General features: G+C 46.8%; 1 pseudogene across 1 annotated transcript; it reads right to left on the reverse strand.

The window, feature by feature from the left end:
* Nucleotides 1-369: 369 nt before the first annotated feature.
* Nucleotides 370-738, reverse strand: LOC308597513 (large ribosomal subunit protein eL42 pseudogene; annotated as a pseudogene). The gene has a single exon. The product of its transcript is annotated as a large ribosomal subunit protein eL42 pseudogene (transcript).
* Between the last annotated feature and the right edge of the window lie 17,894 nt (nt 739-18,632).

Consider the following 18,632-nt stretch of genomic DNA (forward strand, 5'->3'; position numbering starts at 1 on the left):
CGCTAGCCCTGGGAGAGCCGCGCGGCTCTCCCTGGGCTAGCGGACTGCTTGCCGGCACCCAGAAGCTTGGGGCGTGCGGAGCTCGGCATGCCCCAAGCTTCTGGTGTAGCGCAGCGATCCGCTAGCCCTGGGAGAGCCGCGCGGCTCTCCCAGGGCTAGCAGACTCCTTGCCGGCACCCAGAAGCTTGGGGCGCGCTGAGCTCTGCACTCCCCAAGCTTCCCCTGGGGGGGGGAAATTTCCTTTATTTCCCCCCCAAAAAACTAGGTGCGCCTTATGGGCCGGTGCGTCTTATGGGGCGAAAAATGCGGTGATTAAAGGGTTAATGTCTTAGGAACATTTTTTGATCCAATAATACTTTTATAAAGTTTCATACATCAAGCAACAATGGTTTCCACAGCAGCCAAGAACTAGATAATCTGGCCCTTTCTCTTCTTGTCTCCTCCCAACTCAAAGTGCTTGCACCTCTTAATGGCCAGCATCCTCTTTGACCTGCAATTGGGCTCCACACATTCCAGTCTCAGCACAATCTTCTTTGTGGTCTTTGCCTTTTTGCAGAAGATGGGCTTTGTTTGGCCACCATAGCTACTCTGCTTGCGATCATATCACCCTTTCCCTGAGCATACAAAGATTCCTTGCCCTTCTTGTGCTGGGTTACTTTGTGGGGCTGGTGCTTCCCACACTTCTTGCAGTAAGTCCTGTGGGTTTTGGGGACATTCACCATCTTGCCAGTGTCAGCATCGTCTGGACCATATCTTAGGAATTCTGTCTTATATAAACAATCTTATATATATTGTCCAAGACAATATTGATTAGGTATGTGTTGCCACTGCAGCACAAATAACAGCTTTGGTGGGAGGGAATTGTCATTGGGAAAATGCCACAGGAAAATGAGGTAACCCCTATCCCCCAGTAAAGTGGTCCCAAACTGAATGGCTTGGAGCCCAAGTAGCTCTTCATCTCCGTCTCTCAAGGAGCTCTAACCATAACCACTTGATGTTCAAAAACCATGAACAACACTCTTCAAAGTAAGCTAATGCCTTTCTCATAGGGTGTTTTCTTTCTTACAGCCTCTGATGAATCTAAGAAGAAATCCTCACCAATTTCTTGCATTACCTGCTTTTGATGGAACGGTCTCAGTGCATTCAGTGAGGTGTATTTGTCTTACTACAGTTAAAGTGGGGGATTTCTCAGAATGAGGCTAGCAACTGTGGGTGGAATTCAACAGAGTGCTAAGGAGATAATTTGATTGGCACAAGCAATTCCACGTGCCCAATGAAACAATCCCTCCTCTCCTCTTCCCGTTTGCTGGTCTAGAGGCTCTCCATGTTGTGTTAGCAGGAGTGTTGAATCTGGATAGTTGAATCTGGTCCGAGGTAATGACATTTCATTTCAGACCTTGGTCAGTAGGTGTCACGGGAATTGGGGTTGCTTGTGTGTAAACCTCTGGCTGTTCCAAACTGCTTAGGGGCGGTTGTGTCTTTCCCTGACTGAGCAGCTTGGGTGCTGCTGCTCAGTCGCTAGAAGAATCCGTGAGTGGGCGTCTCCTAAATTTCCTCCAGCATAAGAATTCCTTAACGGACAACCTTCACCTCGCCTCTCTGCACGGAAGCCTTCTGCGCAGAGTGGGCGTGCCTAGTGGTGGTCCTCCACCCTCCTCACTGACTTCACTGGTAGAGTCTCGGAGCCTCACCTCCGAGATGCTCTCTGCCTCTCCCTTCTTCCTGGTGTCACCTGGACTTCCTTCCCCAGATGACGTTCTCTCTCTACCCTTACTCGTTCCCTCTCCTGCAGAATCTGGAAGCCTCGCCTCCCCCCTCTGCTCTGATGTCAGTTCCCTGACAGTAGGGCCAGTAATTTATGGTATAAATCACCCCAAGTACTATTTGCAATGGGGCAGCCGATAAATGCCTAAAGATAAAGAAATTCACAAAAAATATATGGCTAGCTACCTTGGCATCTACCTTCGTGTGTGTGTGTGTGTGTGTGTGTGTGCGCACGCGCATGCGCGTGCGAGAGTGTGTGTGTGTTCCATCCTTCCTCCCAAAGAAGCCAAGGGTGATAAAAAAAACAGATCAAATGATAATATAGCTAAAACAGTTAAAGGCAATTTCAATAGAGATTCGGCCTACTTAAGATATTGTGTATGTTGATAGAAAGATGGGATATGACTCAATCTGATAGTTATAATAATAACAACAACAACAACAACACAGATGCTTTGTGGCACTCCAGCACTGATATTCATAGTTTAACCATAGTATCACATTTGTAGAATGTGTCACAATAATATATTACTATAGCATAATTCTTTCTTTTTTCGTTCTAGTCAGTCTTTGTCCTGAAGGCCAGTTAATCTCCTATATTTTTTATTTTTTGGCCTGGCTACAATTTTAAAATTGTCAGAAGAAGGATAAATTTCATGCCATTTTGTGTTCCCATTACAATCTTCAGATTGTTAAGAGAACGGATTAATTTTGCTCCATTTTCTGTCCTCATTACAGTCTGTTATGAGAATGGATTAATTTTATGACATTTTCTTCCCTCATTATAATCTTTGTTATGGGAATGAGAATATGTAATGAAAATGAGAACATATCAAGCATTAAAGAGCTGTGAGAACTCATGACAAAGACTGTAACAAGAATAGAAAATGGCACCCAATCCATTTTTGTGACAGTCCCTAAGACTATAAAGTGAAACCAGAGTGACACAACATTTACGACTTTTGGAGGAAACAAGAACATAAAACCCCCACCCTACTCCATTATTGCCATTATTGTGGCAAGTGTGTTGGTGATACTAATACAGATGTGGTGCAGTTACACATAGACTGCAACAACTGTACCACTTGGGAATGAATTGACCCAAAATTCTATGTTTTTTCTTATAAGTTTTTCTTTTTCTTACCACCCCATAGAGAAAGGACACTTTTGTGACTGTCCTTAGATTGTAAAGTTAAATCAGAGTGCCACAACATTTTGAGCCAAAATTTTCTGTTTTTCTGATAAGATTTCTGATAATTTTGTTTTTCTTACCATCCCCATAGACAAAGGACATTTAAAGAATTTCTTCTGAATATTCTCCACTATTTTTGGTTACAACTGCCATCACTCTGCCACATACATACAGATACAAAATGTCTCAGAAAAATGATAACGCCAGAGCTTTTGCGGAGAAGGAGGAGTTAAAATGGTGGTCAGGCTGCCAACACAATAGCTGTTGCTGCCACTAGGAACATTAAAAAAAAAAGAAGTGGAGTATTGCCATTGCTAAAAGTGAGCCCCATGCCCGAGAAACTGTTGGAGAATTTCTCCTTGGATAAATTTGGTGAAATGGTCGTCGCAATTTCTCTGTCCAAAGCTGCATATATAATTTCAAGAAGCCAATTGTGCATAGCTCAAATTTGACTCTCCACTTGTCCATGAAGCTCGGTGTATGACATTGGACCTCTAAGCTTAGTCAGCTTCACAGAGTTGTGAAGATAAAATGGAAGAGGAACAATGTACTTTATAAGTGAAATCTTAGGAATGGATTGCACAGTCATTTCCCTTGTACACAGGCAAGCTGCAACTAGTCCTCAGTAATGTATGTGCCTGCACAATCGTGTGGGCAAATGTTACAATGAACTGGCACCTGGCAGTAATATCTGTAAACACAACAGCAGTTTTTGAACAACAACAAAATCAATGCATTGAAGCAGCCTCTCACAAGAGCTATATGCTGCTGCTTCTTTTCACTTTGAGAGTACAACTGTATTCCAATATTGACAAATGTTTGTGTTTCCCTACTTTCCTGTATACAATGGCCCAGCAATGCCCATTTGGGTGTTGAAGAAAGCTTTGAGACCTACTCTACAGAAGTTTGAGCCATACAAATTTCAGCTGAAAGGGGAAACACCTATAATTAGTGTTAACAATGAAAAGTGATGTGAATCAGTGCAATAGAGAACAGATGAGCTAGCATTTAAAGCAAAAATTGGGGGCTGGACAGGAATTTTCCCCACCGGGCAAACTGGCTTACGACTTGCGGTTTTTGCTTAGCTCATTGCCATTGTCAGAACTTTGGCAGTTTAGGCATTGGGTGAGCCTTAGTCTTGGCTGGAGGGAGGTTGTAGACTCTGCCTGCACCTCCGAAAAATGAGTATCCCATTAAAGGGATCCGGGAGGAGTTGCTTCTGTCCAAATGCCCAGGCAGGGATGACAGGGAGGTGCCTACCTCTCAGGCCCATTCGTCATTGGCCAATTCATGGGCAGGCATAATCCAAATCCGGCCAGAGAAGCACGATCGCAAGCTACTTTGCCAACCAGGAAGTTCCATACAGGAGAGTCACTCGGGATAATAACATGGGAAAATGCTGAGCCGTAATGCTGCCTCATCAAATAAGGTGAGCAGACTAACCTCAATTCTTGGCTGAGAAGTCACAGAATATGGTTTCTCTCATGCCCAGAGGTTTTGAGGGAAACTGCCAGCAGACTTGTGGGATACCTTCACCTGCCTACACTTATTTAACAGGCTGTTATTCTGCAGATCTTTTAAACAATATATTTGAGTAAATATAAACTTTACACTACAGTGATACCTCAGATTACAAACACTTCGGGTTACAAACACTTCAGGTTACAAACTCTGCTAACCCGGAAGTATTACCTTAGGTTGAGAACTTTGCTCCAACATGAGAACGGAAATCGTGCGGTGGCGGGGCAGCGCCAACGGGATGCCTCATTAGCGAAAGAGTGCCTCTAGTTAAGAACGGTCTTGAAGAATGGTTTTGGGTTAAGAACGGACCTCCAGAACGAATTAAGTTCGTAACCTGAGGTACCACTGTAATATGTTGCCTTTTTACTCTTCTTCCAGGGTATTGGGGCAGTGAGCAGGGATCAGAATCTGATCTATTCCTTTTGTGATTCACCCAAAAGCACTTGTGATTAGAAGTAAAAAGGAGAGGCATGATAAAGTCATTCCTATTGTCTGGCTGGAAGCTGGAACACACCCTCCTCTGCTGCCCCCTTCTCTCTGTCTAGTGTTTTTCATTTATGCAGAGTTTGCAGATGTTTTGGGGAGATCCAAAAATGTATCAAATTGCCCAGAAAAGTAAAAACATATTTCCAAGGCTCAGAGGTTGTTCCAAAGCCTCAGAACATGTCCTTGGACCATTTTGGACCTCGGTTGCCTTGATTTCAAGCCAGTTTGAATATCACCAAATTAGGGATATTTTCCTTGGATTCGTGCTTCCTCTGGGCCAAAGCAGAGACTTAATAATCAGCAAATGTAGAAAGAAAAATGAATGCGGGTCTCAAGTGGGTCTGGAGACAATCGAAAAAAATACTTCTCATTCTAAGGTGTCAGTTATCACAGAAGTAGGATTGATTCTTTTGTTTTTGTTTAATGTAAATTGAGAATTAGAATTATTTATTTTTAAAAGCATGCCTAAAGTAACATGAAAGAGGTTGTAACAGTGGATGTTGGGAAGCTAATCTATGGATTATAAAGGAATATGTGCACATGCTTTGCCCTCAATTATAAGCCCTGCTCAGAAATTATTGTTCACACATTGAATCAGCTCATGAATGGGGAGCAGGATCACACAAGCTAGGCCATCTTTGCCATTATGCATCCTAGAGATGATGGCATTTTTAATGAAACTTTATTCAGTGCATAATATGCAGTATGCATCTGTGTTGTTTTTTTAATTACAAGCGCATGAGGAACAGGGATCCTGTTTTTGTTTTGTTTTATCTTGACTGCACCGCACAACACCAAAGCATATTCTGGACACTTCTCTGAGCCCAGTAGAAACCTGAGCAGGGTCTCCCTCCCACTGACAAAAGCTGTGCCTGTTTTGAGGAAAGAGATATTTGAGAGGTACTGTTTATCTTCTTAAACTGTTTCTGATAAAGCTCCTTAGCATAATGGCTTTCACCCTGAAGAGGTTCCTGCAGCATGTTCTTTAGTCCTTTACTTGTAACTTCCCTAACAATAGATGTAGCTGGCAGAAGCTATTAAAGGACTTTTAAAGTTGTTATTCTCACCCCATTAACCTTTTTTCTGTTTAAACTCAGACCCCTTCAGAGCAATCAAATGGTACTGATATAAAAATACTTTGGTAAGATATAAATTGATACTCCTATACGATGCAAAACTGAGAGGAAGACTTCCATCTGCTAAACTCATCACTCAGACCTGTAGTGTGTGTGTGTGTGTGTGTGTGTGTGTGTGTGTGTGTGTGTGTGTGTGTAAGTGTGTAAAAAAGAGCCTGCTGGACCATCACTGCCATTTATGTGATGGATTTCCATAGTTTAACTATGTGCAGCATTGTCAGAGCTGCTTCCAGATCCTAGCTCACAGAGGATCACGCTAGCCAGCGATCATTAAGTAAAAGTCTTTATTGAGTTACAGTTTCCATTCTCAAGCTGCTGCGTGCAACTCTACGTCTAGTGGTTAGATCGGCGAAGCTCCGTCTGAGTCTCCGCCCCTTGTGCACCAACTTAATATCCTAGCCCTGCTCCACCTTTTCCGCCTGACTGTTCTCCTCTGGGTCCCTCTGCCCCCCGGGGTCTCTTCCTTCCGGGACGCTTCAGACGCTGACCCCCCAGACCCTTCCGTCTCCTTGCGCCGGGCTTTAGGACCTGGCTCCCTTTCTGGGCTGCTTACTGCGTCACTTTCCTGTGCATTTGAACTTGGCGCGCGCGCCCAACCTTCCACTTTCCGTCTGACCGTTTCTTCGCTCCCCGATGGAGGTGTGGCCACTCCTGACTCGTGCCCTCCCCCCTGTTGTGAGCTGCCAGCGCTTGATCCCTGGCGCCCTTCCTCTTCCCTGCTCTCTGGCGGTGACGCTGGTCCCGATTTCCAACTGCTCTCCTCTGAGTCCCCTCTGGCTCTATCTTCCTGGGGTGTCCCCCTAGGCTCCCCCCTTGCCCTGGCCACTGGTGCTCCTTTCTGTGAATCTTCTGATTCACTGGAAAGACTCGGAGATCTCGGGTCGTCGTCATCACTCATCTTTTCTTCTGCCTCCTCCCCCTCGCTCTCTGTTTCCTCCCTTGCCCTTGCCTCTGCTCCTGAACCCCTGACATCCATCCCCCCCTCGAAGCCCCCTCTTCCCCCCTCCCCTCCTTCCGGTGCGGGAGCTGGGTGCTGCTGTGTCAGGGGGACGAATGTCGGATACAGTTCGCTTCCCGTGGCGGGCCTCCATCTGAAGTCTTCCGGTTCTTCCTCCCTGCTCTCGTCGACGACGGTCACCTCCGCTTCCATCTCTGTGCCGCCGTGCTCGAAACCTGGGTCGTCCCCGAAAACGTCCATGTCCGTCTCTCCCTCGCTTCCTCCTGGCGGCGTTGCTCGTCCTGGACCCTCCAGCCACTTTCTGCGCCACTGCTCCTCTGGTCTATCATCCCACCAATACGAGGGTTCTGAGGCATATCCCGAGGGTGACCCCTCCGGGGAACGGGCGTCTCGTATCGGTTCCTCCTCCGAGTCGAAACCCCGGAACGTGCTGGCTGAAAGCGTGGGCGTGAAAAGCCAGTCGTCGAAAAAGTCTTCTGGCATTGGCCTATGTGGGAAGAGGGCATGAAACTCTTCTTTGAGCAGAGGTTCGTCCAAAGCGTAGCCCGGCACCCAGCTGTTCGCACTGGCCGGGGTGCCCTCCTTGGCGAGAAAGTATTCTACCCCCTCTTCCCCCCATCTGGAGTCCAAAATCTCCGTGACTTCGTTGATGCGCTCCTCCTGTGCCACTCCCGCGTGCCCGGTTCTGTCTCTGAGCGGACTCGGTGCCGTTCCAGGTTCCTGAAACCTGTGCGGTGCCTTGTAGGGAGTGAGCACCGATCTGTGGAACACCGGATGCATCCTGGAACCCTCCGGAAGCGCCAGCCTGAAAGCCACCGGGTTGACCTGCTCTTCGACTTGGTAGGGCCCCAGTTGCTTATGCCCTAGTTTCTTCTTCGCCAACGACCTGGCCGGCACTGTGTGGGCTGCTAACCAGACCCAGTCTCCCACATGGATCTCTTCTCCAACCCTTCTGTGTTTGTCCGCTTGTACCTTGTATGCGTGTTTGGCCAGCTCCAGGTGCCGCCGCAGCTGATCGTGGACCTCCTGCAACTCCGACGCGAACGCATCTGCTGTCTGCGGCTCCCCCTCCCCCATTCTTTCCAGTCCCGGGAAGGTTCTGGGGTGCCTCCCGTTGTTGGCGAAGAACGGCGTGACCCCCGTGGACACGTGCTTCGTGTTGTTGTAGGCGAACTCGGCGAGAGGCAGGTAATCCACCCATGTCGCAGGCTGTTGATTCGCATAACATCTCAGGTACTGCTGCATGATGGCATTGACCCGCTCCGCTTGCCCGTTGGTCTGCGGGTGTCTAGCCGACGCCAGGTTGATCTTGACGTTCAGGAAGCCCATCAGCTTCTGCCAGAAATTCGAGATGAACTGTCGCCTTCGGTCGGACAGAATAGACCGCGGCAGACCGTGAACCTTGAACACGTGGTCTATGAACAGTTTGGCGGTTTGTTCCGCCGTGGCCACCTTAGCACACGGAATGAAATGTGCCATCTTGGAGAACAAGTCCACCACCACCAGCACGGCCGTCTTGCCCCTCGAGCTGGGCAGATCCGTGACAAAGTCCAGGGCCACTCTCTCCCATGGTTCGACCGGAGTTTGCAGCGGTTCCAACAGTCCGGCCGGCGGTCTGTGCACTGGTTTGGCCCTCTGGCAGGTGTCACACCTCGCTACGTAGTCCGCGACTTCCCCTCTCATTCCGGGCCACCAGAAGTCTCTGGAGACTAATTCCACCGTCTTTTCCTTGCCGAAGTGCCCGGCAGTGGGCGCGTCGTGCAGCTGCTGCAGAACTTTGGCGCGAAGTTCGTCTCCCGGCACGTAGATGGCCCCTTTACGGATGAGCAATCCATCTCGCAGCTGGAACTCGTCGGTCGCTGCCGTGCCCCTGTGCACCTCTGCCATCTTTGCTTGCGCGAAGGAGTCATCCTGCAACGCTCGTCGCACCGCCTCCAGGTCAACTGTTGCCGCAGCGCACGCCCACACTGTTGGTGCGAAGATGTGCATGGCGGCCGCTGGCGTTGCCTCCTCCAGATACTGCGGCTTACGGGAGAGAGCATCCGCCATGATGTTGGTGTCCCCCGGGACATACTCTATTCGGAAGTCGAAGTTCGCAAAGAACTCAGCCCAACGTATCTGCCTCTGGTTCAGGAACTGTGCCGTGCGCCAGTGCTCCAGATTCTTGTGGTCCGTGCAGACCTGCACCGTGTGCTTGGCGCCGATCAGGAAGTGCCTCCACGCTTTGAACGCTGCATGAATGGCCAGCAACTCCCTGTCCCAGATGGTGTAGTTCTGTTCGGACTTGCTGAGCTTCCTGGAGTAAAACGCTCCCGGCCTCCAAACCCCCTGCGGGTCTTCTTGCAGCAGGACTGCTCCCACGGCTCTGTCCGAAGCGTCTGTCTCCACCCTCATCGGCCTGCTGGGGTTGACATGAAGCAGCTGCTCTTCCGACGCGAAGAGACGCTTGAGTGCCTGAAAGGACTGCTCCGCCTGCTCTGTCCAGATGAACTTCTTTTTCTTGGAGCTGAGCGTGTCCGTGATGGCCGCTGTCTGCATGGCAAAGCCTTTGATAAACTTGCGATAGAAATTCGCGAAGCCGACAAACCGTTGGACCTCCTTCCGGTTGCGTGGGCTTTTCCAATCCAACACCGCTCGAACCTTGGCGCTGTCCATGGCGAGCCCCTTGTCAGACAACTTGTAGCCCAGGAAATCCACCTCCGTCACGTCGAATTGGCACTTCTCCAGCTTGGCGTAAAGCCTATGCTGCTGTAGTCTGCTCAGCACTTCCTTGACGTGTCTGTCATGCTCCTGCTGCGATTCCGAAAAGATCAGGATGTCATCTAAGAAACAGACGCACGTCTTGTAGAGGAGCCCGGCCAACACGTGATGCATGAACGCTTGAAAAACGTGGGAGCCATTTTGCAATCCAAAAGGCATAACTCTATATTCGTAGGTGCCCAGGGGCGTGAACATGGCTGTCTTCCACTCATCTCCTTCCCGCATGCGAATGAGGTTGTACGCCCCTCGCAGGTCCAACTTGGTGAACACTCTGCCCTTCCGTACCTTTGCGAGGAGGTCGTCGATTCGGGGCATGGGGAAATCCGACGGCTTGGTCACACTGTTTAAGATGCGATAGTCCACTACCAGCCTTTTTGGGGGCGTGTCCCGCTTCTTAACAAAGAATACAGGACTGCCCCCCGCTGCCTTGGACTCTCGGATGAAACCGCGCTCCAAATTATGATCTATGAACTCTTTGAGCTCCTGCAGTTCGTCCTCAGACATGGAATACAGCTTCCCTTTGGGCAGCGCCGCCCCCGGCAGCAGGTCAATTTTGCAGTCATATGGTCTGTGGGGGGGTAGCCTGTCTGCCTCCTTCTCGCAGAAAACCTCCAAAAATTCTGCGTACTTGTGGGGAACCGCTTGCAGCGTGCCTAGCTGCAGCTGTGACTCCTCTTCCTCTCCTTCCTGCCGGGGCACGATGCAGTGTTCAGCACAAAAGGAAGAGCCGAAGGTCAGCTGCCTCTGGTACCAAGCCAGCGTTGGGCTGTGCTTGTCCAGCCAACTCATGCCCAATACAATGGGCGTGTCCGATAGTTGAGTGACGTTGAAGCTGATGATTTCCCTGTGATTCCCAAGTCGCATCACCATTGGTGGCGTCTGCTTCACCACTTGCCCCCCTAGCAGCTCCCTGCCATCCACCGTGACAACCTGCAGGGGCAGCGTGGCAGGCAGCAACTGTACAGCGTGCCGGTCGACAAAGTCCTGCCCTATAAAGTCCGCATTGCTTCCGGAGTCAATGGTGATTGGCACGTCCATGGTGATTCCATTGGGCAGCTGGAGCGATGCGGTGAGCCTCACTACTGGTTTGGGCGGGAGGGGGTCCATGGGCTGTAGAATCTCTGGGGACTTCTTCACTGACACGTCTGGCTGGGCCCCAGTGCCTCTTCCTCCAGCCAGACTCCGTCGTTTCCCTGCTGCGTTGCTGCAGTTACCATTGCTGAAGCTGCAGTGTGCTGGTGGAGCCTCCGGGGACACTCTTTCGCCATATGCTGCGGATCATCGCAGATGTAACACTTCCTGTTCCCTCTAGGAGGCTTCGCTTTCACTGCTGCCGGTGCTAGGGCTCTGGCTGCTGACTGAGCCCTTGCACTTCCAACCTCCATAGGTTCCGTCCCTCCTCCAGGCGGAGGCGTAGATTGCGCACGCGCTGCTTCTCTGGGAAGGAAGGAGGAGCCCCTGGCTGGTTCGCGCCCTCCACGCCCTTCATCCCTGCTCCACGGACGTTCTTCCAGCCGCACCCCCACCGCCAGCGCCCTCTGAACGATCTCCTGCGTGGTCCGGGGTCTCTCCCCCCTCGCAATTTCATCTTTAACCGAGCCGTGCAATCCCTCCCAAAACAGGTCTCTTACCGGAGGCGAATCTCTGTCCCATTCCAGGGCACTGACCAAAGCGAAAAAGCGGGCATGGTACTGCCTTACGCTGGCCCTCCCTTGCTTCAGTCCATGTATCTGCTGCCGAGCAAGATCCACGTCAATGCTTGATAAAAAGCACCCATCCATCGCTTTAATAAAGGCATCCGCATTCTGGAGCGCCGGATCCTTATCCCTCCACAAATTGCGCAGCCATGCTTTAGCATCTCCATGCAAATGGGACATGATGAATCCCACTTTCTCTTGTTCATCTCTAAAGTCTTTGTTCAGCAGTTGCAGTGCACACATTACATCTGCTCTAAAATTGGGGTACTGTTGCAGGTTCCCATCGAAGTGAGAGACCAGACCGCCTGTTCGTCTCCCCAACCCAATTCCCTCCTGTTTGGGTGTCAGTTGCCCTTGCTTCGTAAGCATGTCCAACCTGACCTGGAGATCCCTGTAGGCGGCAGCTGCCTCCTCCTCTCTCTTCCTGGATGCGAGAGCCTCGGCATTCAGTTGTGACACTGCTTCTCTGAGTTCCGCTATCTGCTGCTCAGCCGTCATGTTGTCTGCCGTTCGTGAGCTCGCTAGTAGGCACCCGCTTTCTCTCCTCTCCTTGAGGCCGTAGATGCCCACAATTAGGTGACGGAGCTTACTGTCAGAGCTGCTTCCAGATCCTAGCTCACAGAGGATCACGCTAGCCAGCGATCATTAAGTAAAAGTCTTTATTGAGTTACAGTTTCCATTCTCAAGCTGCTGCGTGCAACTCTACGTCTAGTGGTTAGATCGGCGAAGCTCCGTCTGAGTCTCTGCCCCTTGTGCACCAACTTAATATCCTAGCCCTGCTCCACCTTTTCCGCCTGACTGTTCTCCTCTGGGTCCCTCTGCCCCCCGGGGTCTCTTCCTTCCGGGACGCTTCAGACGCTGATCCCCCAGACCCTTCTGTCTCCTTGCGCCGGGCTTTAGGACCTGGCTCACTTTCCGGGCTGCTTACTGCGTCACTTTCCTGTGCATTTGAACTTGGCGCGCGCGCCCAACCTTCCACTTTCCGTCTGACCGTTTCTTCGCTCCCCGATGGAGGTGTGGCCACTCCTGACTCGTGCCCTCCCCCCTGTTGTGAGCTGCCAGCGCTTGATCCCTGGCGCCCTTCCTCTTCCCTGCTCTCTGGCGGTGACGCTGGTCCCGATTTCCAACTGCTCTCCTCTGAGTCCCCTCTGGCTCTATCTTCCTGGGGTGTCCCCCTAGGCTCCCCCCTTGCCCTGGCCACTGGTGCTCCTTTCTGTGAATCTTCTGATTCACTGGAAAGACTCGGAGATCTCGGGTCATCGTCATCACTCATCTTTTCTTCTGCCTCCTCCCCCTCGCTCTCTGTTTCCTCCCTTGCCCTTGCCTCTGCTCCTGAACCCCTGACAAGCATGAAGACTTTTATTTTATCTGTTCTGAATCTTCCAACATGGAGATTCAGATTTTTTAAAAAGCCAACAGAAAGTAGAATAATAGCTGTGGGGGATATCCAACAGTAGTTATACTGAGAGTAAAGGTAAAGGGACCCCTGACCATTAGGTCCAGTCGTGACCGACTCTGGGGTTGCAGCGCTCATCTCGCTTTATTGGCCGAGGGAGCCGGCGTACAGCTTCCGGGTCATGTGGCCAGCGTGACTAAGCTGCTTCTGGTGAACCAGAGCAGCGCACAGAAACACCGTTTACCTTCCCGCCACAGCGGTACCTATTTATCTACTTGCACTTTGACGTGCTTTTGAACTGCTAGGTTGACAGGAGCAGGGACCGAGCAACGGGAGCTCACCCTGTCGTGGGGATTCGAACTGCCGACCTTGTGATCAGCAAGTCCTAGGCTTTGTGGTTTAACCCACAGCGCCACCCGTGTCCCATACTGAGAGTAGACCCATTAAAATTGGTTGGACTTAAATTGATTTCAGTAGGTCTTCTTGGAGTATGATCAATGTTAAATATCACTCTGTATCAGTGACTTTGATCATGGCATATTGCGAAGGCAATGTCTGTGTAGGTGAGAGGCCAATGCAATTAGACTCAACATAGGCATGTTGAATATGTGTCTCATTTTGTTTGCTGTATAGTATATGGTGCTTTGAAATTCAAATGATAACGAGGGAATATACCACAATTTAGATTTTCCCCTCTAGAGATATGCAAAAACTGCATTTCACTCTCTCCCACTCATCTCAACATCAACAAATGGAACTCTTACGATGGCAATGTCTGACAATTTCCTCCACAGTCTTCTTAATTTCAGAAACTATATTATTCTGCATAATTCCTTGTATCTATGGAGTCTTCTTATATTATTTTCAAAATACGCATTCTACATTCTGACATCCTTCTAAAGATGAATAGTACGTTTCAGTATTATATTTAACTTATTACCACGGTCTGATTAGTTTAACCCTGTTATGGTTTTCTTTGGCCTTTTGAATGACATAGCAATAATTTACCTCAGCAAGGCATTTATCTGAAAGACCAAGTAAGCTAACAATGGTTTAGGCTGATTCAACTTATTTGCGCATAGTGCGGAAGGGCAAGTCATGAATCAACCTTCGTTTAACTTGAGTGCATTACAAGTTCTTTTACATTCCTAATATATTGATAGTTTCCCCTTCACACTTGTACTATAAAAATGCCTTGTCAATTCCTCTTTGGAGACGATTACATGTGCATTTCAGCTTTAAATTTGGGAAGAAAAGCCAGACTTAGTACATGTTTATGACCTGTAAACCCCCCACTCCTTGTTGATGGCCAATTGTGTATGAGGCATTTGGTCTTGTTTTCATGATCACAATTGTCAAAAACAAAATGCTCTGCTTTCCCGTGTGTTTTTTCACCAATACCTGCTTTTCATCCTATCCTTGGACACCAACTATAGCTGAAAGAGAGCTGTGTAAAAACCCAAATGGGTTTTTGAAGTCTCTAGTGAGCTGACTCAGGGAAAGAAAATGTCATTTTACAACTCCCTCCAGCACAGAGCTAGAGCTCTCTTGACAAGAAAGGGCAAATTGGAGTTTAAAGGGGAAAACAAGGAATAGGAGACGTACATGCTGGAACAAAGGGTGACCATGTCTGGGAAGTTGACCCTTTGGTCAAACATTCAAGATAGCTGCTTCTGCTTCTGCTTCTTTTAACAAACACAGTAGCTAGAAAATTAATGCAACAGTATATACATTATTTCAATATTCGTCACCGCAGGAGATGGAAGCAATGACTGGAAGAGATTGGCCAGCCAGGACAAAGTGTGGATATGAAATAGAATTTGACCTCCTGTGTGAAAACAAGACAACTCGGTTTTCTTCAGAATTTAAAGTCTAATAAATGGCATATCTCAGAATTTCCAGTGATAGCTACTAGCTGTTGTCCAAACATTTCCTTTTCTTGGATAAAATAAAATGATGAACAAAATAAGCTCACAGAAATGTTTGTTCATTGAAAACATATTAATGGCCCCCTAAATACTTGTTCAAACTACTGGAATAAACCCCACACTCTGACATCTAATTTGAAGAAGCATTTCTGTACTGGAGAGATAGCATTTGCATTATGTAACGAAAGGACTGTGATGACAATTCCTTCTTCATACTGAATAGGTAAGTAAATTGAGCTTGAAAATCCCCACAAATAGGAAATGTGGAAGTTAGACCTTCCCACAGGAGACTTAACCTAAATATCAATCTTTTTGGCCCTAAACAAAATCCAATCATTTTTATTTTAATAAGTGTGGTTTGCACATTTTAACAGAAACTAAGATACCCTTTTCCCTCCAGATTTTAAGCATTCTATGACTTACTGGTCTGAGAATTAAGTTCTAAAATTTATATAAGGCCCTCACTTACACATATGAAAGTGAAGTTTCATCAAGAAAGTAGTCATAAAACTGTCACTTTTTGTTTTAGTCACTGGAGTGTAAATAGTTTTGTTTTATTTTTGCAATGAAAATGCAAAAGCAAAATGAAAGCTTCGTTCTACCACCACTGCCAGGGGCAGGATGTTTATGGAAACCACAGGAGGGAAGCATGTTGTTGCACTCAGGTCCTGGTTTCAGGCTTCCCACAGGCCAGCTTGTTGGGCACTGTCAAAACAAAATACAGGGATAGATGGGGACACTGGCCTGATTCAACAGGCTGTTCTAATAGGGAAAGCTGTACAGAATGTATTCAGTGCAACAGGGCTTGAGCTAAGGTCAATGTAAACCCATGGCCCCTATGGGCTTGATTCTTTAGACATAGGCATCCTCCATTGATTCACAGTCTTGGGCCCTTAAAAATATTGTCATACTAAGCGAAAACAACAGAACCATTTAGGAGAATTCTCCCAGCACAGAATTAATTCAGCTCCTCCTGCATATGTTGTATTGTAAGTTACATGATTGCGTTATTTTGCAGGAAATGAATAAACAGATCAGCCCTATCACTCAGTAACCAGTTATAGACTCATCTGCAGATAGCAAATGATAAGCAGTGGAGCCAGTAAGTAATAAGCAACTGCTGTTGAATTTGAAATGACTCTGCTTCAGCATCTGACTGGAGCAAGAAATATGCTCAAGAATGTAGAGACTAATGCGATCAACTAACCCAAGCCTTGGTTAATTTAGGTACTTGGGAAACTAATGACAAATGCAAATTGGTATAGCTATAATGTGAGTTAATTAAGAACAGTGTAAATAACAAAGGAAAGATGGCACAGAGCAATGGCCAGTAAGCTAATCAGAAAAAGAATATGTGTGTGTGAACTATAGAGAGGGAAATGTCTAATATGGCTTGTAGCATTACACTTTTGACATTTCAGAAAAGAGGAAAAGAGAGAACAAATAATAATGGCTTTAAAAAAACCCCCAGTTACAGTGGAATTTAAAGAAACATAATTGTTGAATAGAGACCTGTTTATACCTATGTCATTCTATCCAGTTCCGGAAGCCATGTTTTAGAAAAGACCTACCGGTAATTGCTCTCAAAGGGAAACTACATACAGCAAAACAAAACAAACCTAAGCCTCAAAGTTTTGCTGGTCTAATTCTCAATAGACTAGAGGAGATCCATTCATAATCCAGTTTGTTTTAAAATTACAGCAAGCACTGTGATTTTATAAGGTTAAAAAAACCACATACATGATGGAAGCCCATACAACGTCCGACAATTAAGTGAAAACTGGCCTATTTTAAGGCAAATAAACAATTCTGGTTTCAGACCTTTCAAACTAAGACCAAGTAGATTTTGATAATCTGCTAATCCTTGGGACATATTTAATGCTCTTACAGGGTGGAAAGATTCACCCTCCTCAAGCCACCTTTGACATTTATTTATTTAATAAAATGTATATACCACTTGAGTGTAGAAAACCCTCAAAGGGCTGTGGTGATAAGAACCCAAGAGGCCACCATGCGGGTGTTGGGCCACCATGACAAGACATGAGATCCTTATCTCGGTTTGGTCAAATCTAGAAGCTTCCTCATGTTTCTTTGTTGCACTAGAGAGTAGTTTATTTAGACCTGTTGAAGCTGAAAGTCCTGGTTTCACACCCTTATTGGAATGATCAGACAGCTAATGTCTTGTGTCATTACACTTTGATCAAATGTTTGCACTGTGGAGTTTGGAGAGGGGTTGGGGATTGAGGATGGTGAAATTGTCAATTTCAATTCCTTTCAATTTCTCACTTTCCAATCTTAAATTCCGTTCTCACATTTCCACATCAGTATGTCATGTTAATTTTTTTAAAAAGTTCTCATGCAATTTCATTAGCATTATACTGGGCATTTCTCTTAATAAGATGCTTGAGCATCCTACAATGTATCCCAAGTAAAAGATGTCATAACCCAGCCATATTTCTTGCCCAGAACAGTGCATCTGGCTTCTCAATGGCTGAAAACTTAACTAGTATGGTTCACTGCAGAAGATTGTCATAACAAATGTGGCCCTAATTCAACCCAGTCTATGTGTTTTCATTCTTATTTCATGGTTCTGCTATCAAAATTAGTAGCAGGAAAGAGGCAGTGCAATGTGATTCTGAAACTGTGATTTGTAAACCTGCAGAAGGAGTACTATTTCAAACCAAGTTTCAGACACACAGGATTTCCACAGCAATGCAATCAGTCATTATGAATTTTGAGCCATTCTGGGGGGAGTTTCTCTGTTTTAATTCATGCTGCTGGATGCTTCCACACACAAATTTTCACAGCTGTAAAATGTTACAATGCTTGCATTCAAAAGACTATAAACATATATGAATGTTCCCATGTTCAAAGTTGCACTGCATAATGGGTTCTGTTCTAATGCACATGCTTTTCATACTAGGTTTCAATGCTAACAAGGGACTAAGCGAGATTACAGCTAATCACTGGACTGGAGCACATTAAAATATCCTGAGAATTTGTCCCCCAAAAGTTGTGCTTGCTTAAAAATATAGATATGAAAGAATACATAATGTCCATCTCTTAACTGTGGCAACCAAAATAACTCCCTTATGGAGGGTGGACATGCAGACTAAAATTAGACTGATTGCGATTTTTAGGGAAGCCTTACCTTCAGCAAATTCCTCAGTATTTCTACCTGTCAAGGTAGCGGCAGTGTACGATGGAGTGCAAGAGTTTATATCTGATATCATTATTGGTATCTCATGAGCAAAGCTGATGTGAAACAGGCAGGTAGCCAGCAGCCCTCATTTCCTGCTGAGAAAATGAACTGTGTTTGAGTGCTAAAATCTCTGGAGGGAAAAACACTTGAGTAAGTAATGTTTTTGTGTGTGTGCTGAAATGTTTTTGTGTAGATGTTCTTGGCCCCACAGAGAATTTAGAGAATGGAGTTTTCTGCACAGTCCTATTTCAGAGCTGAAATCCCAATATTTGTAAAGATCTCAGCAACCAAAAAACAAAACAGAACCCCAAAATGCTAATCTAATCAAACAAAAAGCAGACGGTCTCTGGAGGGAATGTGTTTTAAAATAGCTCTCCAGTGTATGTTTCTCCTTCAGCGAAACATATGACTTAGGCATAAGTTTCAGGCAGCATGTGTGAATCTCAGAAAGCTAGAATGAAATACTGCTTTTAGACTGAAAATCAATAACTGTGGAAGCCATAGAAGAATGCTAAAAGAAATTCATTATTGTATAATCTGCATTTTAAAATGAAATATTGCACGATATGTTAATAAACTTTGTGATTGCCAG

This window comes from Podarcis bocagei (assembly GCF_964188305.1).
Source record: "Podarcis bocagei genome assembly, chromosome: 11".
Classification (NCBI taxonomy): Eukaryota; Metazoa; Chordata; class Lepidosauria; order Squamata; family Lacertidae; genus Podarcis; species Podarcis bocagei.